Raw genomic sequence first — 23,723 nt, 5'->3', positions numbered from 1 at the left:
AGGTGTTGAGAAAGCAATGTAAAGAAGAAATAAAGTGGATTGTGTGACCTATCCTTCACCGAGCTTATTGGCTCGTTTAGATAGATGAGTAAAGTGTTAGCTTTCTTTTGTTTGTTCCGATCTTTTAGTAATATTGTGGGTGCCGTTATTATTGGTAACGGACTGTAGATAATGTTTGACTAATTTGAAATTGCAACCGAGTTGCGTAATTGAGCTCTTCTGCTAATTTCTCCGAATTGTCTGGTCAGTTTCGATTTGATCTTATTTTCGAGTTTATAGGGTACACGTCATAGCCCCGAAGCTTGTCTTGCTTTGTAAAGAAAAGCAATAGGCAAGCTTTTAATATTTCTGCCTTGGATTTTTTGTTGGCTTTGGCCGAGGTGTTGGAAAATGAACAGTTTTGCATTTAATGTTTTCTTAGTTTTCCGCGCCTATTGAATTGATTGGTTGGCAGACGTGGCGGCGTTTCGGTGTGTCCTTGACCATTGGATGCGAAGTAATAATGGGTTGAATGAATGGCTTGGATCTTCGAAATGGTTTTTTAGGAACATGTATTGCCTATATAAGTGGAACTACGCTATTGTATTACCTATATAAGTTGAGGTGCAAGTTGAGCTTTTTGTAAGTTATACCTCGGCTTAATGCATGACCCTTTGTATCCCCCAAGCTTAATGATGCACCAAGGTTTATCAAGCTTGGGTTTTCTAAAAGTCGCTTTTAAATGGGAAAATAAAATAAAGTAAAAAGAAAGCACAAAAAGTTTTATATGACATTTTTACCTTGTGAAACGTGTTACAATTAATACCTTCTCTTTTCTTTCAACCTTCTTTCACCGTTTGGATTTTTGATGCTCGAACGGTTATTACTTGCGTTACCCACTAAGTTAGTAGGCTTGTAATAATACCTTGTTGCTGTTTTGTCTTTGGGAATTGACGTTGTGATTTTTCAAATTTCTGTCTCAAGTTGAATCCAGTATGACTTCCAAAGGTTAGTGTCTTCTTCTTTGCTTTTTCCGTTTTTACAATGGTGAAAGGGATGGAGAAAGAAAAAGAGAGAGAAAAATAGAAAGTGGTTGAAGTAAGAAAAGAGAATCCGTATCATTGGGTACATGAGGATGTGAGGACTCGTTCTTCGTCGTATGTGGACGCCGAGTCTCTTCGTGAACTTAAGGGTTTGAAACTTGTTAAAAATTGTTTCGGTGTGGCTGTCGAGCTTCTTTACTGTTCTGGTGAGGATAGGGTTTGTGAGAGGAGGGGAGATTGGCAATATTTCTATATGTACACTCCTTGTCTTACTGAACTGCGCGTGAGATTTCCTTTTTCTGGTTTCGAGTGCGATGTTCTTACCCAACTCAACTGTGCGCCTTCGCAGTTACACCCTAATTCTTGGGCGTTTCTGCGTGCTTTTCAGTGTCTCATGGATTTTCTTTTGTTTCCTCGTTTTTTATTTGTCTTTTTCTCGTTGTTTCAATCCAAAAGGGTGCGGAAAAGGTTATAGGTGTTTCTGAGTAGCTTTCCTGGTCGTTCTCTTTTCCTGCTATACAAATCTTCCTTCAAAAATTTTAACCCCCTGTTTGTTAAGGTGCGATCTGTAGAGACCGAGTACCCTTTTTATCTTGATGACGAACTTATAGAAAAGTTTCCCCTTTACTGGTGCTCCAAGCCAATTCAAATTCTTGAGGCTACTGAGTGGAGCGAAGAGGAGGACTGTCCTTTAGATTTTTTGATAGAGAGCTTTGCTACTGGGGAATGTTTGTCAATTTCTAAACTTCTACATTTTCATGATATTGGTGACAAAGAGGGTTTGAAAGCTTATATAGGTAATACTGATTTGTATTCTTCCTTGCAGATTTTGTATTTTCTGACTTTGTGTTGTACCTGTAGGTGGACGAGTGCCCCTCCTTGATCCTTCTCGGCTTCAATCTTTCCTCAAGAAGAAAAAAGAGAAAGATGCGGGTGGTTTTGGAGTTCTAAAGGAGGGTGGAGGGGATGCTGCTTACTCTACTGCCCAGCCTGCGTCGTCATTTAAAAAAAAAGGGATGATACCGAGAAGTCTCTGGAAGTTCTATCAGAAGGTGATAAGGAAGATGTTGGTGGTAATGAATCTGCCTTTGATAGGCAAAAGAGGCTCCATGGTTTCATTCCTGATACGAATCCGCATTCACTATGGAGCAATCAATTTCCCTTTGCCAAACTTTCTGATAGGGTTTCCCAATATCTTGGCGACATGCTTATGACCTGCCGAATTGGCATGGAGGGGATGGGAAAATTTATCCAGGTCAACTGTATATTTTTGGTATATATGTTTTGCTTGTTGTTGTGTTTTTATTTTTTATTTTTTGTTATCTCATTGTTGTCTTTTACTACAGATTGTTGCTTCACATTTGATGTGTGTAGGTCGCACGACCGAACTGCTAGGGGTTGAGCAGCAGGTGGCCATGGATAAAATTGTTGAGTTAGTGTGGTCGTCAAAGGAGAAAGACGACGTCATTATTGATGTGACGGCAAAAATGAAAAATTCTAAAGAGGAGATTATCCGACTTCAGGATCAAGTTCGGCTTCTTCAGGCAGAGATCAAAGAAAATGTTAAGACTAAAGGGGAGCAAACTTCCAGGATTCATGAGTTGGAAGAGGAGGGGATGGAGATGTTTACCTCCGGATTTGATCGTGCCGTTAGTCAGTTCGCCGTGCTGGCTCCCGAGTTTGATTGCGGTCAGCTTGATGTGACCAAGATTGTTATTGGTGGCAAGCTGGTTGTAGATGGAACTGTGGAGGATCATGATGAGAACATTCCTCCTTCTTGATTTGATATATTATGAGTTGTTTTTTTTTGTTAATACTTCTGTTGCCGATTTTAGATCGGATCGCTATTGTCTTTTGCTCTGACTACGTTAAGTTAGGTTGTGATGGTAATCAGTGGCTAAGAAAAGGGGAGATTGAATCTTAGCCCCGCTTTGTTGAGTATTAATTGCTGCCTTTTCAAAGAAACTTTAGGAGATATTTCTATTTTTGTCTCATAACTAGTCAAGGGACATTTTCTTTTTGTCTCGTAACCAGTTACGAGATATTTTTCATTTTTGTCTCCTACGCAACAGAAACAGAATAGGAGTAGAAGAGAAAGAGAGAATCACACCCAGAAGTATCCTAGTTCAGCTACTAAGTGCAATGCAGAATACATCCAGTCTCCATCACAACTGTGATGGAATTTCACTATAATCATCAGATTACATGCACCAATTCTTCCCTAGGAACTACCCATTCCTATCTGGGACAAATCGACTTGGACACCTACCAAGCTTTAAACTGCAAAGTGCTAACCCAATTTGCAAGAGAATCCCCACAAGATCATGAAACACAACATACAGATGTACAAAGAAACTCTTAGACATCTATGGCTTTTTCTTTAATTTTGCTCACTGCCTTTTCTTCTCTCACTGGCTTTTTTTTACAAACCTCACTCTGTTTGCCTTTTACCATGAGACTCAGACAGACAAAACTAAAGAAAAGAAAATAAAATGAAACTCATTGAAGGAGAAGAACTCTGTTAGCTTCGGGTAGCTATGAGAACTCTGTGCTTACTCTCCTTGCTTCAACCCTTGGCCGTTCACCCTTATTATAGAAGGGGAAGCTTCCAAGGTTAAAACCTGTTCAACCAAGTCACCAACATCTTCTCCAACACACAGCCGGTTCGGACAAAGAGAAGAGAGAGGTAAAATAGAAATCAAATCAACATGCATGTACCTCTCTCAACCCTTTTCATCAAACTTCTTCAATCTGAGCCTTTGATCTTGATTTTGGCTCCAAGAAAGAACACTGACCCTTGATGAACCTCTGATCTTTGACAGCTCCTTCTTTTTCATATTTGCTTCTTCCTCTTCATAGTTCCAGTAGCTACCTTCTCTCTTGGATGAACAAAAATGAAAATGAGCTTTACCCACTGAGATCTTCTTCTCTGATCGAGATGGATCTTGTCTATTCTTGGCATGAAGATCTTGAAGCTTCTTCTTGAAATCTTGCCTTCAATGGCAAAGATCTTAGCCAAACCATGCTTCGGATCTTTCTTCTTCAGAAACCATCATCAACCTAGCCTTTTTCTTCTTCATAGCTTCACTGTTTTCTCTGATAACTTGTTCACTCTTCTTTCCTGAGTGAAGTGACAACCGAAACAACAAAGAGAGAAAAAAGAGAGAAGAAACAAAGCATTTAATGTAAAATTAAATGAAATTGAATTGTGGACTTCGGTTACCTATGTGAGCATTTAATCAAATTGAATTTTGTGTTCCAGTACCCAATGCATACATTCAATTTAATTAAAATTTGAATTCCACCATCAAAAGAGAGTGGGTAACCGAACCACTTCTATTTCCATTCCTTCTTTCTTCAATTTCAGACCAAAGGCTTTGTTGTTCTATCAAAAAGATTGTTTTGTGCTGCACATTGGTTTCCTGGCCCAATTAGCTTTTGATTCAAAATGGATTTTCACAAGGTTGTTCATCATTGATCCAATTTGGGCTTGATCAAATTCTGGCCCAATGCTAAAACTGCACACTAACCAAAATCCATTAGCTAAACAATTTGAGAATAATAATTTTATAAATTTTCTAATTCATATATTAATAATAATGCTTAATCATCACAAAGAATTCAAGTTTTCCAAAATCAACAATCTCCCCCTTGATGACAAACATTATTAAAAATGAATTGAAAAGGATTAGGATTAGAGAATTTCCTTTGATGATTTGACGAAATTCTTCCCTTTTCAATTGATCAAATTGCTCCCGCTTAATGTGTGCATTTATCCAATGGAAGCAATACCTGTAAACATGCTTAAATAGTTCCAAACAAATATTTTATGTTTTCAAAACATGGAACTTAAAGAAGCATAAACCATATTTATCAAGAGCCTGATTTTGAGTAAAAATATTTTTATAAACATAATCAAGGCTTCCAGTTGTTATGCTGCTAAAAAAATCTTCTTACAAAAATATGAAACAGAGTATGTCAGAGTACATTCAGAGTACATATCAATAAATGATCAAGACTCAACATACTGCTTAAAGCAACATATTCAAAGCATAAAAAAAATTTGCCAACAAAGCAACAAATCATATGAAGTAATAAAACACATAGCAAGCAATAAAATATAATGTTCAGCCACTAAAACAGAGTATCAAAAAAATGGCATGAGACAATAATCAAAAGGGCTCAAAAACAGAGCACAAGAATTGGCAGTCCCAATTCTATTTTTCAATTCAGCCCCTTTTTAATTTTCCTCCCCCTTTTGTCATCAAGGAGGGAACCTGCAAAAAAAAAAAATAGCAATGCAATGCATATTATTGATATTAAAACACAAACAGAGTATCAAAGTTATTGAATACAGTCATCCAACATAAAATAGTTCAAGAGAAACTAAGTCCAAAAACTAACAAAAGAAAAATTGTCCAAGTTCATAAGCAGTAGTGAGCGAATCTTTAAGCATCAGAAAGATTGATATCAGAATCAAGATGATCGTCTTCCCCTTCAGAATGAGCCATGTCCTTCTCCAAGCTTTTAATCAGCCGATTAACCCTTTCATGGCATTTAGTACATGCCTTCTCATTTTTCATAGGCTTGCTTTCGAGCCTCTTTATATGATCTGACCATCATACTAGACATGTTGGAGAACTCATTCAGAACATCCTTGATAGTTTCAGAAATCCGAGCAGATTCCGAAGGAAGACTTTCACTTTCACTATTAGAAAACATTGATGCCGTTGAACTCTTGCCCTTTTTACCTTTAACAAAATCGGGAACCCCTCCTCCTTTAATTGTGGAAACCCTATTCTCAACCGGCTCATTGTTCAAATCCACATTAAAGTACTCAAAGATGCATGTTAGAAACATTCCATATGGCAGATTTGCTTTCTTGTCGCTGCGGACACAGTCACATATATGTCTCACCATAAGATATACAAATGAAATGGATGCAGAATTTAGAATAGCAAAAAGCACAAGAGTGTCACAAACCGTAACCCTTTGGTAAGAACCGCTTTGAGGCATCAAAATATGATTAATGATACGATGAAGCAAGGCTCGCACAAGTCCGAGAGCCTTGTGGGTCAAAGTTGTGCCATCAAGAGCAGAGAAATTTTCACAAACCCGAAGTCAGGGCTACTTGAAGGGAAACCCCAACATGGGTGTCCTATTTACCAGACATGTAAGTCCTGGCTCCTTCATCTTGGTACCCCAAGGCAGCACTTACAGTATCTCTATTTAAAGTGAGGTGAACCTTTTTAACATATAATTGTAATGCACTATCATGAAACATCATATTAGCATAAAATTCTTGAACCAAGTTCGGATAATCTGGTTTTCAAATTTTGAAAAGAGGAGCCCATTTGAGATCATCAAAAAATGTAGTGAAATCAATTTCTTTTTCACAAAGATTTTCCAGATTTACTACATAAGAAGCACAAAGGTGACGATTCACCAAAGCTTGAGAGTGAAACTCAAAAGCAGCACAAGATATGAAACGGGCAGGATCAAAGTGGGAGTGGCTTTTACCATATTTGCTTTTGAAGTCTAATGAGTCCAAGTTTGAGGGTTCTCTGGTGTCATGAAGGACTGGCCTTTTTGAACTTTGAGACCGACGTAAGGGATGAGGAGTGGAACGCCTGAGGTGGTGGTGACGGTTGTGAAGATGGAAGTGGTGATTCTTCTTCCTCTTCAGGGACTTGATTCTTTTCCTTTGTATTCCTCTTAGATAAAGCAGCTTCCTGCCTTGATGTCGCCCTTGCATGGGTTCCTTTACGTGCCATGGAATCTGTTGAGTGAGAGGAAGGTGAAGGGGATGAGTGGGAGTGAATGTGAATGTGTGTGTATGATTGAGGATCTTTGGAAGATGAAGGATTTTTATAATGGGGGTTCAGCTACTTCTTTATCATGATGAAGGAAGTGAAGTGGAGAGGAAGAAGTTGAAGAGAGGCCGAAGAGTGTGGAAGGTGGAGAGAGGTTAGACCACAATAAATGCTTAGTGGAGAGAATCTCATTTAAGGCCCCTAGCATTAATGAAAAACGGTTTTGATAAAGAAATTTAAAATAAAAACAAATAACTGAAAAGACCTTTCCTTGAAAAGAGGGAGAAGATATGAGAAAAAGATTTGATTTGACAAAAACTTTCTTTTTGAAGATATGATGTGAAGGGAAAAAAATAAAAAAATAATTTTATTAAAAGCATGATGCAAAAAAAATTAATTAATGAGCCAGTATCATGGAATGGGCTTCAAAGGAGGTTGATTGGGCTTGAGTCTAAGGTACCAAAGTTCAGTCTCCCCCTATTTAATGGCTCATTCATCATGTGCCAAGATTTGTCTCCATGCTGCCTACGAGACAAAAACAAACAGAGGCATGAAAATCACATTTTTTTCAACAGAACTCAAATCCATCATTCCCAAACTGTTTCTTAATGAACAGAATCTATCTTCACATAGTGGTTTAGTGAAGATGTCAGCAAGTTGCTCTTCAGATTTTACAAATTGGATATCAATAGTACCCTTTTGCACATGTTCCCTAATAAAGTGATATCGAACCTCAATGTACTTGGTTCTAGAGTGCAGTACATGATTTTTTTGAAATGTTTATTGCACTCATGTTATCACAAAACAGAGGTATACTATTGATTTTCAATTTGTAATCTTCCAATTAAGTTTTTAACCAAATTAATTGAGAGTAACATGCAGCGGCTGATATAATTTAGCTTCAGCCATGGACACATTCCGGAAGTGCTTCTTCTATCCACTCGATCTCCCGTATAATCTGCATCACAAAACCTACTACACAAAATTCATTAGATTTTGGATACCACAAGCCAAGATCACAAGTGCCCTTAATGTATCTAATGATTCTTTTAACGGCCGAAAGACGGGATTCTTTTGGGTGAGATTGAAACCTAGAGCACACACCCACACTTTGAACAATATCTGGTCTAGAGGATGTAAGATACATGAGGGATCCTATCATTTCTCTATACTTTGTTTCATCCACATCTTTTTCATTTTCATCCTTGTCAAGTTTTGTGTTTGGATGCATAGGAGTTCCCATTGGTTTGGAATTTTCAAGACCAAATTTTTTGATTAACTCTTTGGCATATTTACCTTGGTGAATAAAAATTTCACTAGGAGTTTGTTTAATTTCAAGACCAAGAAAGAAGGTTAATTCTCCCATTAAACTCATTTCAAACTCACTAGTCATAAGTTTTCCAAACTCTTCACACAAGGATTCATTAGCCGAACCAAACACAATGTCATCCACATAAAATTGAACAAGAAAGATATCATCATTAGACTTTTTTATAAACAAAGTAATATCGGTGGTACCCCTTTGAAAATTGTTTTCTAACAAGAAGGCACTAAGCCTTTCATACCAAGCTCTTGGAGCTTGCCTAAGGCCATAAAGAGCCTTTGAGAGTTTAAAAACATGATTTGGAAACTCTTTGCTTTCAAAACCGGGGGGTTGAGACACAAATACTTCCCTATTTATAAAACCATTAAGAAAAGTACATTTGACATCCATTTGGAACATTTTAAAACTCTTGTGGGCAACATAGGCAAGAAGTAACCTAATTGCTTCCATTATTGCTACCGGGACAAATGACTCATCAAAATCAATTCCTTCCTCTTGATCGTAACCTTGGGCCAATAGTCTAGCCTTGTTACGAACCACACTACCATCCTCACAAAATTTATTTTTGAAAATCCATTTTGTATCGGTTACCTTTTTACCATTTGGATTTGGTACAAGGGTCCATACCTCATTCTTTTCAAATTGTGCTAGCTCTTCTTTCATGGCTTTAACGTATGAGGGATCTTCAAGAGCTTGCTTCACATTGTGAGGTTCCAATTGGGACAAGAAGGCAACATTGCTTGGTTTCACTTGCTTCTTGCTTGAGGATCTAGTGGTTATGCCTTGAGAAGGATCACCAATGATGAATTCATGAGGGTAACCCTTCAAAAACTTCCATTCTCGTGGCCTTTGAAGAAAGGTTCTGCCTTGTTGAGTTTTAGTAGACAACTCTGTTATGGATTCTCTGGCTTGTTCAGGAGACAAAACAAAAATATCTCCTTCATTCTGACGAGACATTTCTGGACAGACAGATTCAACAGCTGGGACAGACTTGGAATTTTCTTGACTGGCTTCTTGGTTCACATTAGTTTCACAACTTGCATCATCATCTAACCCAGCACTTGGAATAGAGTTAGAATCACAAAAAGATACATGTATGGATTCCTCTATTGTTCTATGTTCTTTGAGATAAATCCTAAAAGCTTTGCTAGTGGTGGAGTATCCAATAAACATTCCTTCATAGGATTTTGGATCAAATTTTTCAAGGTTTTCTTTATTGTTAAGTACAAAACATTTGCATCCAAAAATGTAGAAGTACTTAAGATTAGGCAGGGTTCCTTTCCAAAGCTCATATGGAGTTTTCTTTAAACCTTTTCTAATGATGGTTCTATTAAGAATATAGCAAGCTATGTTTACAGCTTCTGTCCACAAAAATTTTGGTACATCATTTTCACAAAGCATTGCCCTAGCCATTTCTTGAAGGCTTCTATTCCTTCTTTCAACTACCCCATTTTGTTGAGGAGTTCTAGGACATGAAAAGTTATGAGCAATACCAAAATCATCACAAAATTTTTCAAAATCTTGATTTTCAAACTCTTTTCCATGATCACTTCTCAAGTGGGCAATTTTTAAATCTTTTTCATTTTGGATCTTTTTACAAAGAGAAGAAAAATCATGAAATGTATCATTCTTGTGAGCTAGGAAAAGAACCCAACCGAATCTAGAGTAATCATCCACCACCACCAAACCATAGTATTTACCACCCAAACTTTGAGTTCTAGTTGGATAAAAAAGATCAATATGCAACATTTCTAACGGCCTCTTAGTGGAAATTTCATCTTTTGGTTTAAAAGAAGATCTTACTTGTTTGCCTAGTCGACAAGCATCACAAGTAATATCCTTATCAAATTTAATATTAGGAATTCCTCTAACCAAGTTTTTCTTAACAAGCTTAGAAATTTGGTACATGCTTGCATGACCCAATTTCTTATGCCAAAGCCATTTTTCATATTCAAGAGAAGTAAAACATGTTACTTTTTGATCTTTTAAATCCTCTAGAGTTAATTCATACACATTATTACATCTTTTTGCTTCAAACAAAATTTCACCAGATTTTTCACAAATAACCAAGCAATCCAATTTTCTAAAAATAACCTCATAACCAAGATATCACAATTGGCTAATGCTTAGTAGATTGTGCTTTAATCCATCAACAAGCAAAACATCATTAATGAAAGAAGAGAAATTCTTACCCACTTTACCTATGGCTACTATTTTTCCTTTTCCATTATCACCGAAAGTAATGAAGTCTCCATCATACTCATCAAACTTGATGAAGAATATTGACTTTCCGGTCATATGCCTAGAGCACCCACTATCCATATACCACATGTTGTCTTTTCTCTTGGATGCTAGACAAACCTACAAAACAAGCCTAAGTGACCTTAGGTATCCAAATATTTTTGGATCTTTTGATGTCAAACCATCTTTTTTGTCCCAAGCCATTATAATCACAAACAATTTTGTAAACTTTATCTCCAACCATCCTTTCTCTTATGAAACCCTGAATAGGAAAATGTCCATTTCGATTGCATAATCTACAGAATTTGTAAGTTGCTAGTTTTCTTAAGCTTGTTGGGTTTTGAAACCTTATGTCATCCAAAGAGGCTGCCATGTTGGTAAAAGAAGGATTTTCAATGAATTTTTCAGATTTGTGAAAACCCAAACCAGCTTTATCATAAAGAGATTTTTGACTTGCCAAGAATTTATTTAAATTTTCAGAACTTTGAGTAAAGTTGGCTAAGTCCTCTTTAAGTCCTTTTATCTCTTTATGCAACCACTCATTTTCCTCAAAATAGCTTAGATTTGCAGTCACAGAATGATGAAATTCACAGCTCTTAAGTTCAGCTTTTAACTGTTTGTTTTCTTCAACAAGATCAACAACATTTTCTGCTTCCCTTAATTTATCTTTAAGAAAGCCATTTTCTGCTTTTAGTATTTCTATTTGGGACTCAAGATCTTGGTTTTCATTTAAGAAATATTTAATCTTTTTAGAAAGATGATCAATCATAAGATGAAGGTCTTCAGTTGAAGGATCAAGAAATACTACCTACTCTATGTGATCGGCCATGAGACAGGTTTGAGACTTAGTTTTTGATTCTTCATCTTCATCAGAGTCATTTTCCAAGTTTTCCCAAGATGCCATGAGACCTTTCTTCTTTTCTCTTTTCGGCTTGTCTTCCTTCTTCAGTTTTGGACAATCAGACTTGAAATGCCCAGCTTCTTTACAGTTGTAACAGATCACTTTGCTGAGATCCCTCTTTGGCTTCCTTGAGCTGCCTCCTTTGTTTCGTTCCTTCAGCTTCACTATTTTCCTGAATTTTTTAGCAAACAAAACAAATTCATTTTCAGATGAGTTATCACTAGATTCATCATCCAGTGGTTCAGTAACAAATTTGAGAGCAATTCCTTTCTTTTTTATATCTTTTTTCAAATATGTATTTTCAAAGGCAAGTAAATTTCCTCTCAAATCATCATACGTCATAGTATCAATGTTACTACTTTCAGCTATCACTATTGCTTTAGTTTCCCACTCTTTTATGAGATATCTCAATATTCTCCTCACAAGCACAGATTCGGAATATGTGATCCCCATAGCATCCAAGCTAGTCATGATGACGTTGAATCTTTCAAACAGTTCATCTATCGTCTCTCATTCCTTCATTGAGAATATTTTATATTCTCTATTCAGCATGTCTATTTTGGATCTCTTAACTTGAGTTGTGCCTTCATGAGTGATTTAAAGTTTGTCCCAAATTTTCTTTGCTGTTGTGCATCTTGATACTCGTTGGTATTCCTCGAAGCTGACTGCACAGTTGAGCAAGTTGACTGCTTTGGCATTGAGCTCTACTTTCTTTCTGTCTTCTTCATACCAATCGGCTTCACCTTTGAGTGTAACCACACCATCAGCTCCTGTAGTGGTTGGAAATCGTGGACCCTCCAGGATTATCTTTCAAAGTCTGTAATCTACTGATTGAACAAATATCTTCATTCTTTTCTTCCAGTAACTGTAGTTCTTTCCATTAAAGAATAGAAGTCTGTTGTTTGACTGCTCTTCTGTCAAAGTGTATGCCACCAGATTTGAGCCACAGTTAGCCGCCATCAGGATCTTTTCTCCATGCTGCAAAGCTTAATCTCTTTGAGACCAAGCTCTGATACCAATTGATGGTAATCAGTGGCTAAGAGAAGGGGGGTTGAATCTTAGCCCCACTTTGCTGAGTATTAATTGCTGCCTTTTCAACGAAACTTTAGGAGATATTTCTGTTTTTGTCTCATAACTAGTCAAGAGACATTTTCTTTTTGTCTCGTAACCAGTTAGGAGATATTTTTCATTTTTGTCTCCTATGCAACAGAAACAGAATAGGAGTAGAAGAGAAAGAGAGAATCACACCCAAAAGTATCCTAGTTCAGCTACTAAGTGCAATGTAGCCTACATCTAGTCTCCATCACAACTGTGACAGAATTTCACTATAATCATTAGATTACATGTACCAATTCTTTCCTAGGAACTACCCATTCCTATTTGGGATAAATCCAGATTCTATCCCCAAATCTGAACTTGACTTGGACACCTACCAAGCTTTCAACCGCAAATTGCTAATCCAACTTGCAAGGGAATCCCACAAGATCATGAAACACAACAAACAGATGTACAAAGAAACTATTAGACATCTATGTTTTTTTTTTAATTTTGGTCACTGCCTTTTTTCCTCTCACTGTATTTTTCTTATAAACCTCACTCTATTTTCCTTTTACCATGAGACTCAGACAGACAAAACTAAAGAAAAGAAAACAAAATAAAACTCATTAAAGGAGAAGAACTCTGTTAGCTTCGGGTAGCTATGAGAACTCTGTGCTTACTCTCCTTGCTTCAACCCTTGGCCGTTCACCTTTATTATAAAAGGGGAAGCTTCCAAGGTTGAAATCAGTTCAACCAAGCTACCAACATCTTCTCCAACACACAGCCAGTTCGGACAGAGAGAAGAGAGAGGGAAAACTGAAATCAAATCAACATGCATGTACCTTTCTCAACCCTTTTCATCAAGCTTCTTCAATCTGAGCCTTTGATCTTGACTTTGGCTCCAAGAAAGAACACTGATCCTTGATGAACCTCTGATCTTTGACAGCTCCTTCTTTTCTATATTTGCTTCTTCCTCTTCATAGCTCCAGTAGCTACCTTCTCTCTTGGATGAATAAAAATAGAAATGAGCTTTACCCACTGAGATCTTCTTCTCTGACTGAGATGGATTTTGTCTATTCTTGGCATGAAGATCTTGAAGCTTCTTCTTGAAATCTTGCCTTCAATGGCAAAGATCTTAGCCACACCATGCTTCGGATCTTCCTTATTCAAAAACCATCATCAACCTAGCCTTTTTCTTCTTCATAGCTTCACTGTTTTCTTTGTACTTCTCTTTTATCTGATAACTTGTTCACTCTTCTTTCCTGAGTGAAGTGACAACCGAAACAACAAAGAGAGAGAAGAGAGGGAAGAAACAAAGCATTCAATGTAAAATTAAATGAAATTGAATTGTGGACTTCGGTTACCTATGTGAGCATTTAATTAAATTGAATTTTGTGTTCCAGTAACCAATACATGCATTCAATTTAATTAAAATTTGAATTCCACCATCAAAAGAGAATGGGTAACCGAACCACTTCTCTTTCCATCCCTTCTTTCTTCAATTTTGGACCAAAGGCTTTGTTGTTCTATCAAAAAGATTGTTTTGGGCTACACATTGGTTTCCTAGCCCAATTAGCTTTTGATTCAAAATAGATTTTCACAAGGCTGTTCATTATTGATCTAATATGGGCTTGATCAAATTCTGGCCCAATGCTAAAACTGCACACTAACCAAAATCCATTAGCTAAACAATTTGAGAATAATAATTTTATAATTTTTCTAATTAATATATTAATAATAATGTTTGATCATCACAAAGAATTCAAGTTTTTTAAGCTCAACAGGTTGAACGTTGGATATTTTGATATTTAGAAGTATGCAAGTTTGACTACTGTTTATTTGCATTTGCGCAATTGTTTGAAAGTAGAATAGGAATAAGAGATCGTTTATTCATACGTCAGTAAACTCTCTGTCCTTGTAATAATTGAAAATTGACATATTGGGTGTCTGGCCTCATTAAAACCCTCCTTAGGTAAAATCTGTATTTGGGAAAAAACCACTAAGGGAGAAAAAAGAGTACCTTCATCTGCTGATTGAAAAGTTTACAATCTATACAACTTTAGTGAAGAAATATTCTAGTTTCCCAATAATGAGTCGCCTTTTGGTATTTGTAGCTGGTAAGCCCCCATTCCGAGTACTTTTGTAACTAGGAATGGTCCTTCCCAGTTTGCTGCGAGTTTTCCATGTGATGGAGGTCGTCTTGCTTCCTCTGTTCTTCTGAGGACGAAGTCTCCTTCATTGAATGTTCTGGGTACCACTTTCTTGTTATGTTGTCTTTCAATAAGTTGCTTCATTGCTCTTTGTTTTATAGCTACAATTTCTCTATCTTCCTCCGTGAGGTCTAGTTCGGCTTTCCTTGTGTCAATATTGTGGCTTTGGCTGTATAGCTCAGCCCTTAAGGTAGTGATGCCGACCTTAATTGGTATTAGTGCCTCCGTTCCATATACCAATTTGAATGGAGTCTCGCCTGTAGTGGTTTGTATTGTCATGTTATAGCTCCACAATATTTCTGGGATCAAGTCTGCCCATTCACCTTTCGCATCGATGAGCCTTTTTCATTGCCTGCAAGATTACTCGGTTAGCAGCTTCGGCCTACCCATTTGTTTGTGGGTACTCGACCGAGCTAAAATGATGTTGTATGTTAAAGTTTTTCAAGAATGATGCAAGTTTACTATTTTCAATTTGCCTACCGTTATCCGATATTATTTCTTTAGGTATTCCAAATCTACATATGATATTTTTCCATATGAAAGACTGTACCTTTTCGGCTGTTATTCTTGCTAATGGCTATGCTTTTATCCATTTTGAGAAATAATCTATTGAAACTAAAAGAAATTGTACCTGTCCTGGTGCTTTTGGGAATGGACCGAGGATATCGAGTCCCCATCTATAGAAAGGCCAGCTTACCTCCATGTTGTGTAACACTTCGGCAGGCTTCATTGAAATAGCGGCATGCTTTTGATAGTTGTCACATGTTTTTACCTTTGCTATGCAGTCCATTTTCAGTGTTGGCCAGTAATATCCTGTTCGGACAATTTTGGCCGCCAGTGCTCGTCCTCCTATATGGTTACCACACACACCCTCGTGGACCTCGGTCATGACTTCGTTGCCTTCGTCCTTGCCGAGGCATTTTAGTAGTGGTTGTGAGAAACCACGTCTGTATATTTCTCCTGCCACAGTTGTATAAAAACTTGCTTTTCATCTAAAAGATTTGAGGATTAGTCTCATTTCTGGGAATGGTCTCTGTACTAATATACTCAAGAAAAGGCATTCTCGAGTCATTTGTATGAGTGTTGTTCATTATGCACAGTGATTCGATACTAGGATTTTCTAGTGTAAGTTGTGCTAGTGCCGATGTGTGTGTGTTTGCTTTAGTAGCGGCGAGTTTGGACAATATATCTACTCTAGTGTTCTTCTCTCTATGCACATGCAATATAATAAATTCATCAAACTTTGAAATAAGATCTTTTGCTATGAGCCAATACCGCTCTAACAGAAGATCTTTTACTTGGAAGTCTCCTTTGATTTGCTGAACTACCAACAGGGAATCACAGTATACTGTTAGGCAGTGTACATGGAAACTGAGGGTGAGCTTTAGACTTGCTATGAGCGCCTCATACTCGGCTTGGTTGTTGCTCGCCGAGAAGTGGAATTGAAGTAATTGTTCGGCCATTACTGTTTCTCCTTCCTTTAGTACTATCCCAGCTCTGCTCTCCTCGCGGTTTGATGCTCCATCCACCTGTAACTTCCAAACCTATTCGTCATGTTGCTCATTGGCGGTAAGTTCAGAAACAAAGTCTGCCAAGATCTGTGATTTCAGAGTTGGTCTTGATTGAAACTGAATATCAAACTCAGAAAGTTCGATGGACCATTTGGTCAGCCGTCCTGCCAATTCTGGCTTTGTCAGTATCTACCATAATGGTTGGTTCATCCTTATGACTATTGTGTGGATCTGGAAGTATTGCCTTAGCCTCCTTGCTATTGTTACCAATGCTAGGGCCAATTTTTCTATTCTGGGATACTTTTTTTCAGTTAGTTGCATGACTCTACTAACGAAGTAACTGGTTTTTGTGCCTTTCCTGTCTCGATAACAAGAACTGAACTTACAGAATGATTAGAAATAGATAAGTACAAATACAAAGGTTTGCCGATATCTGGACTTTGTAGTACTGATAAACCCCATATTTAGGGTTTATCTTGTGTTGAATTTAGCGGGTTTTATCATCTTTTCCCACATTTATTCAATGAAATAGCATGGTTTTGTAAATTCTCCTTTAATTGTGCGTAAGAGTGAAAACATGCTTTTTAGACCCTTAATTGTTTAATCTTAATTCACCTTGATTCCATTAGATGCCTTGATATGTTTGTTAAGTGATTTCAGATTTAGGAGGCAAAGATTGGATCAAGGGAATGAAGGAAAAGCATGTAAAAAAATGGAGAACTCATGAAGAAATGAAGGAATTGCAAAAGCTGTCAAGCCGACCTCTTCGCACTTAATTGACCATAACTTGAGCTACAGAGGTTCAAATGATGCGGTTTCAGTTGCGTTGGAAAGCTAACATCCGGAGCTTCGAAACGATATAAGATTTGCCATAGTTGCATCATGTTTAGGGGGCACGCACGCACCGATTTTCACGTGAATCATTAAAAGCAAATTAGTGGCCAGCGAATTCAAAAGCCTTGTGGGCCCAATCCAACTCATTTCTAATGCTATTTGACCCAAGAATTGAAGAGGGATGAGACATCTAGTCATTAGTTAGGTTTTATTTTAGTTTTTCACATGCTTTTAGTTAGTTTTAGAGAGAGAAGCTCTCTCTTCTCTCTAGAATTAGGAGTAGGTTAGATCTAGATTAGGGACTCTTAGATCTAGTTTAATTTCATACTTTGATTTACTTTTCTCTTTGCAATTCTTCTTCTTCTACCTTTCCTCTTTCTAATTTTGTATTTCATTCTTGTGATTCTCTACTTTTATGTTGATGCACTTTTGTTTCTTCTATTTTCCTTTAATGCAATTTATGATTCATGTTCCTTTATTGTTCATTTGATTTGTTGTTGTTTAATTCCTTGCAATTGAGTAGTGTAGATTTACTTTCCTTACAATTTTACTATGCTTTCCTTTTATGCCTTCCAAGTGTTTGATAAAATACTTGTTTGGGTTTTAGAGTAGAATTTTATGTTCTTAGCTTGGGAAGGTAACTTAGGAACTCTTGAGTTACTAATGTCCAAGTGATTGATGATTGGGAGCCATTAACGCTAGATCTCACTAATTGATTTGGTGGAGAACTAGGACTTATGGTCTTGGATTGACATAGCTCACTTAACTTTCCTTTATTAGTTAGAGGATGACTTAGTGGGGTTGGTCCTTGCCAATTCTCATGTTGTGGTTAGTGATTAGGATAAAGATCCTTGACCACCAAACCTTGCCAAGGTCTTTTTAGTTATTAGCTTATTTTCATTGCCATTTACATTTCATGTCTCTTATCCCAAAACCCCAAAACATACTCCATAACCAATAACAAGAACACTTTATTGCAATTCCTAGGGAGAACGACCCGAGGTTCCAATACTTCGGTTTATAAAATTTAGGGGTTTGTTTTAGTGACAAACACAATTTTTGTATGAAAGGACTTATGTTGGTTTAGAAACTATACTTTACAACGAGATTTCATTAGTGAAATTCTAAAACCATCAAAAGTCCAATCATCAAGTACTGGTGGTGAGGATAGGATAGCCTTAAGCTCGGAAAATGCTGTTTGACATTCTTTGGTCCATTCAAACTTTTTATTCTTGGAGATCGTCTGGAAGAAGTGGTATAATCGGTTTCATACTGCGGGCAGAAATCGTGATAGTGCGGCTACCCTTCCTGCTAACTGTTGTACTTCTTTGATTGATTTCGAACTTGCCATGTTGAGTATTGCCTCACATTTTTTGGGGTTCACCTCAATCCCGAGTGAAGTCAGCATAAACCCGAGGAATTTTCCTCTTTGTACCCCAAAAGGACATTTCTTTGGATTGAGTCTCATATTATATGCTCGGATCTATTTGAATATTTCCTCTAGGTTGTCACAGTGTGATCCTTCTGATGGAGTCTTGGCCACCATGTCATCTACATAGATCTCCATATTCTAACCTATTTGCTGATGGAATACCTTGTCCATTAGTCTTTGATATGTTGCACCTGCATTCTTTAGGCCAAATGGCATTACCTTATAACAAAAATTCCCATGTTCTGTTATGAAAGCTGTTTTGCTTTGGTCTTTTGGATGCATAAGAATCTGGTTATAACCAGAGTATGCATCCATGAAGCTTCAGCTTTTAAACCCAGAAGCATTATCTACTAGTTTGTCAATACAAGGCAATGGGTAAGTATCTTTTGGACATGCCTTGTTAAGATTTGTAAAGTCGACGCACATGCGCCATTTACCTGAGTTCTTTCTTACCATTACCACATTTGAGAGCCATGTGGTGAAGCGGATCTCTTTGATGAAGCCAGCATTAAGGAGCTTCATTGTCTCTTCCAGGGCTGCCTTCTCCTTTTCCGCTCTGAGGTTTCTTTTCTTCTGAGCCATGGGTCGGATTGTTCTGTCGATGGCGAATTTGTGGCAAATGACGCTCGGGTCTATCCATGGCATGTCTGATGGGGTCCAAGCGAACAAGTTGGCATTGTCTTGTAGTACCTTTATTAATTTTGATTTTTCCTCTCCTTCAAGAGCTCGGCCAATATACGTAAACTGTTCTACCTTTGAGGTCAGAGGAACCCTTTGGAGTTCATCTACTGGTTGAGGTCTTTCCTGGGGATCTTCCCGAGGATTGAGTTCTACTAGTGATAGTACTTCGTTTATGCTGTGGACGGCCTACATTTCTTGTTGAGGTTTTCCTCCTGTGTTGGCCCCTTTTAGGCTTGCATTGTAACATTACCGAGCTTGTTGTTGATCTGAGTGTATTGTTGCTATCCTGCCATCTGATGGGAGGAAAAATGCCGGTTAAGAATTCCTGAAAAATATTTTCTAAAACAGCGTTGCAAGTACAGTCTTGACCGATGAAATTTTCACTATCAATTTAAATTATGTCACAATTAATAATAAATAACCGTGAGTAGAATCCCGAGTCGTTTCCCTCAGAGTTGACACGAGATGCAAATTATTGGTTAGGATTTTTCTGAATATTTTCTGAATTTGAGAACGGAGAAATAAATGGCTAGGAATTAAAGCAATGAATGAATAATAAGAGGTGATATGTATTTAAAATAAAAGGCCTTGGTTAGGGGAGAGAATTGGAGTTTCTATCCTTGTTGTCTTTCCCAAGTATAATAGTAAAGGTTCATTGCTCCCACTTAGTTATCCTCTAACAGTTGAAGGAAAGTCAAGTGGCTATCACTAACTCTGACTCACAAGTCCTAGTCACTTCATGGGGAAGGACTAGAGTTGGTGAAAATCAAGTTAGCCAGCAATCCCCAATTACAGATTAATACTTGAGTATCACAATTCAAGGGTTTCCAGTTACCCAACCCCCAACCAAGTTGGGAGTTTTACTCCATTAACATGAATGCCATTTTCATAAACACATAATAGGAGTAAATAAAAGACATGATAATTATGAAAAATTAATTAAATCAAAATTGGCACGAACAATAATTAACATGAATCAACCAAGTAATAAAAATAAATATAAAAATACTCCAATGCATTAATAAGATTCAAAAGTGACAAGATCAAACATGAATTCAATAATCAAATGGAAAAGAGTAAATAAGGAAATTTAAGAAGAAACTAGGAACAAAATGATGAGGAATGAAGATAGCCTTAGCTCTCTCAAAATCCAATTCGAAGATAAAACTAAGAATGTCAAAACCATAGAGAGAAGTAGGAGTTTCTCTCACTAGAATTCAAAAACCAATAAAAAACTAAAGTGAAAGTGAAAGTGTAGTCAGTCTCAGCTCCATCCCTGCCTCTAGTCTGTGTTTTCAGGCTTGAATCTGGGTTCAAATCAGCCCAGAAATTGCCCCCAACGAGTTCTGTTAAGTGCAGCACGTGACGCTCTGTCACGCGTACGCGTCGGCCACGCGTACACGTTGCTTAACGACGCTCCTAGTCACGCGCACGCGTCAGCCATGCATGCGCGTCGCTCCTCGCTTCTCAACTCTTCAATTTCTTTTGTTCCTTCCACTTTAACCTGCTTCATCTTTCTCCTTTAAGCCATTCATGCCCTATAAACCTGAAAACACTTAACAAACACATCACGGTTTCGAATGGTAATAGAGGAGGATTAAAAATTAATAATTTTAAGGCTTAGGAAGCATGTTTTCAATCATAGCACGAAATTAGGAAGGAAGCTTAAAAACATGCAATTTACATGAATAAGTGTGAGAATAGTTGATAAAACTCACTCAATTCAGTCCAAAATATATCATAAAATAATGGTATATCACCATCTTGTACCTGAAACTTAACACATAGATGTAAAGTAGATACCACTGCTCTGAATGTGTTCAGAGCAGGTCTTTTTTTAAGGATAATATTGTAAAGACTGGGGCAGTCAACTATAAGGTATTGGACATCAATGGTCCTTGATAATGGGGTATTTTCCATTGTCGTTTTTAACCATATGTAGCCTTTTATTGGGACCATTTCCCCAGAGAACCCAACCAGTTCTCTGGATGAAGGTTGCATAGTTTTTTTAGATACTTTTATTTTTTGGAAAGTAGAATAAAATAGGACATCAGCGCTACTACCTAGGTCCAGGAGGACCTTTCTTACCAACAACTCTCCTGTTTGGATGGAAATCACTACTGGGTCGTCGAGGTTTGGGCCTGGTGAGGATAGGTCGGCCTGGATGAAAGTTATTTTGGGTTCTATTGTATCCACCTTTCTTTGGGGTACTGTTTCTTCAATTGCCAGCATTGCCCGGTAACTTCGTTTTTGTGCCGCATTTGTCTCACCTCCCCCAGCGAATCCTCCGGATATGCAGTGTATGACCCCCTTTGGTGGTGCTTTCCCTATTTCTTCGTCCTTCGACATACTTGTCTAGGAGACCTTGTCGGGCTAATCTCTCTAACAAGTCCTTGGCAATTATGCATTCATCTGTTATGTGTCCATACTTCTGGTGGAAAGCACAGTGTTTGCTTTTGTCTACAAATCGCTGATCCTGGTAACTTCCTGCTCGGCCAGGGGACTTTATTATTTTGGCATTGAGAATCTCTTTGATTATTTTTTCTTTCTTTGTATTGAATCTGGTATAAGTATCGAATTTTGGTGTGAGCTTGAAAGATTTCTTTGATTCCTTGCTTGGTAATTTGAAAGCCTTTTCCTCTTCTCTTCTGGGCGGTTGTCTATCCGTTTTCTGAGCTTCACGGAGTTCTTCAACCTCCATTTGACCTGCAGCCCTTTCTCGGAACTCTTCCAATGTCTTTGGTTTGGTTACCGCAATTGTCTCCCGGAACTTGCCAGGTCTGAGGCGGGTTTTAAGGGCGTGTAGGTGGACTGACGGGTCTAAGTCTGGAATCTCCATGGTTGCTTCAGTGAATCGAGTCATGTAGTCCTTTAGGCTTTCGTGTTGTCCTTGTCTGATTGTGCCTAGGTAGTCTGATCCGTGCACATATATTCTTGATGCGGCAAAGTAATCGATGAAAGATCTCGCTAGCTCCTCAAAAGAAGAAATTGAACCTGCAGACAACTTGGAAAATCAGAGTAATGCAACACCATCAAGATAAGTTGGAAAAGCTCGACAAATCACAGGTTCATTGTTAGTGCCATTAAAAAACATCATAGATTGAAATTTCTTAACATGAGCATGGGGATCACCAAACCCCTTGTATAACTCAAGGGCGGTGGGTAACACAAGGTTTTTTGGCATCTGAAACTTGGTGATCTCTTCGGAGAAAGGGTTGTCTAAGGTCAGCTTTTCCTTTGGCGGGCTGATGTTCAGAGAGTCTGTATTGCCCTGAGCCGAGCTTTTGGAGTTTCCTTCCTCATGCTTTCTAGCATTATTGGTGGAAGACAGCTCGGCTTTTCTCCGAACTTCTGCCTGAAGCTCAGCATTCTAATCTAGGAGCTCTGCTTGTGTGGGTTGTTGGATCCCATTATCGGCCATGCTTGAGGATCGGAAATCTTGCAAAAAAAAGTAAAAAGCCAGGCAAAGAAAATAGTAGGGTTAGATAAATTCTGGCACCATGGTGGGCGCCAAATGTTCTGTTTATGTGCAGCCGAGGTATGAAGATTCCTTCCGCTGACGTTCAGCTTCGATGGAGAGTTATACGTCGTTCTAGGTGAAGGATGAAACACCTCGGCGAAATGAAACACCACGGCGGGAGCACCTGCAAAAAGCACTCCTACGCTCAAGTTAGAATAAGGTGTTAAGAAAGCAATGCAAAGAAGAAATAAAGTGGATTGTGTGACCTGTCCTTCACCGAGCTTATTGGCTCATTTATATAGATGAGTGAAGTGTTAGCTTTCTTTTGTTTGTTCCGATCTTTTAGTAATATTGTGAGTGCCGTTATTATTGGTAACGGACTGCAGATAATGTTTGACTAATTTAAAACTGCAACCGAGTTGCGTAATTGAGCTCTTCTGCTAATTTTTTTGAATTGTCTGGTCAGTTTCGATTTGATCTCATTTCCGAGTTTATAGGGTACACGTCGATTTTTATTGTTCTTGTTCTTGATTGTTGCTATTTTTTATAGTGTTGTTTATTTGCTGTGTTGCTATTTTTCATATTTTTGAATTCTTATGCTGTGTGTAGTTTAATTTTTATATTATTTGTATTGTACTTTGATTATTTAATTGAAGAATTGCTCCTAACAAAGTTAATAAGAGTAATAGAAAAATTATTATTTGGGAGTATGTGATCCAATGAAGTAGTTAAAGGTTCTTGAATATGACTCTTGTCTTTTAATTTTGATGATTAATAACAAATTTTAATATTTATCTTTAATATTTGGATAATTATTTAGTTTGTATTTAAAAAAAATTATAACATTTTAGATGATATAATACTTTTAATTTAAATACCATTTTAAAATTTATATTAGAATATAATTATGTTTTATAATTTTAATGTATTTATTTATATTTTATTATAAAATAATTATTTCGACCGACGCATTGAATTGGTTGGATTAATAAATTAATAAATCATTAAGTAAAGTAGTTCGATGAAGATCTGGTTTTCAGAATCTTGGTTCATAGTGTGATTGCCACGTCATAAAAAAAGTGGGGTCCTCGAGTGGGTCTTGGATTGTTCACGTGGCAAGATCATAATGGGTGCTTAACTGCTTATATAAATTATGTAAGGACTGCGATGTAGGGAATCATTATTTTGCGATTTTGGGAGAGAGATAAAGAGGAATGGGATCGGCGGGGGAGTGGCTTGAGAAGGCGCTGGTGGAA

General features: G+C 37.5%; 1 long non-coding RNA gene across 1 annotated transcript; it reads left to right on the top strand.

Moving 5' to 3' along the window:
• On the top strand, positions 480-19,295 carry LOC110271962. Its single transcript, XR_002362826.1, has 3 exons — positions 480-2,899; positions 14,124-16,505; positions 18,048-19,295. It is a non-coding gene; the product is annotated as an uncharacterized LOC110271962 (long non-coding RNA).

The sequence above is a fragment of the Arachis ipaensis genome, chromosome B01, assembly GCF_000816755.2.
Source record: "Arachis ipaensis cultivar K30076 chromosome B01, Araip1.1, whole genome shotgun sequence".
NCBI classification, from domain to species: domain Eukaryota; kingdom Viridiplantae; phylum Streptophyta; class Magnoliopsida; order Fabales; family Fabaceae; genus Arachis; species Arachis ipaensis.
Note: the sequence above shows the minus strand (reverse complement) of the source record. Positions and strands in the feature narration are given on the sequence as shown.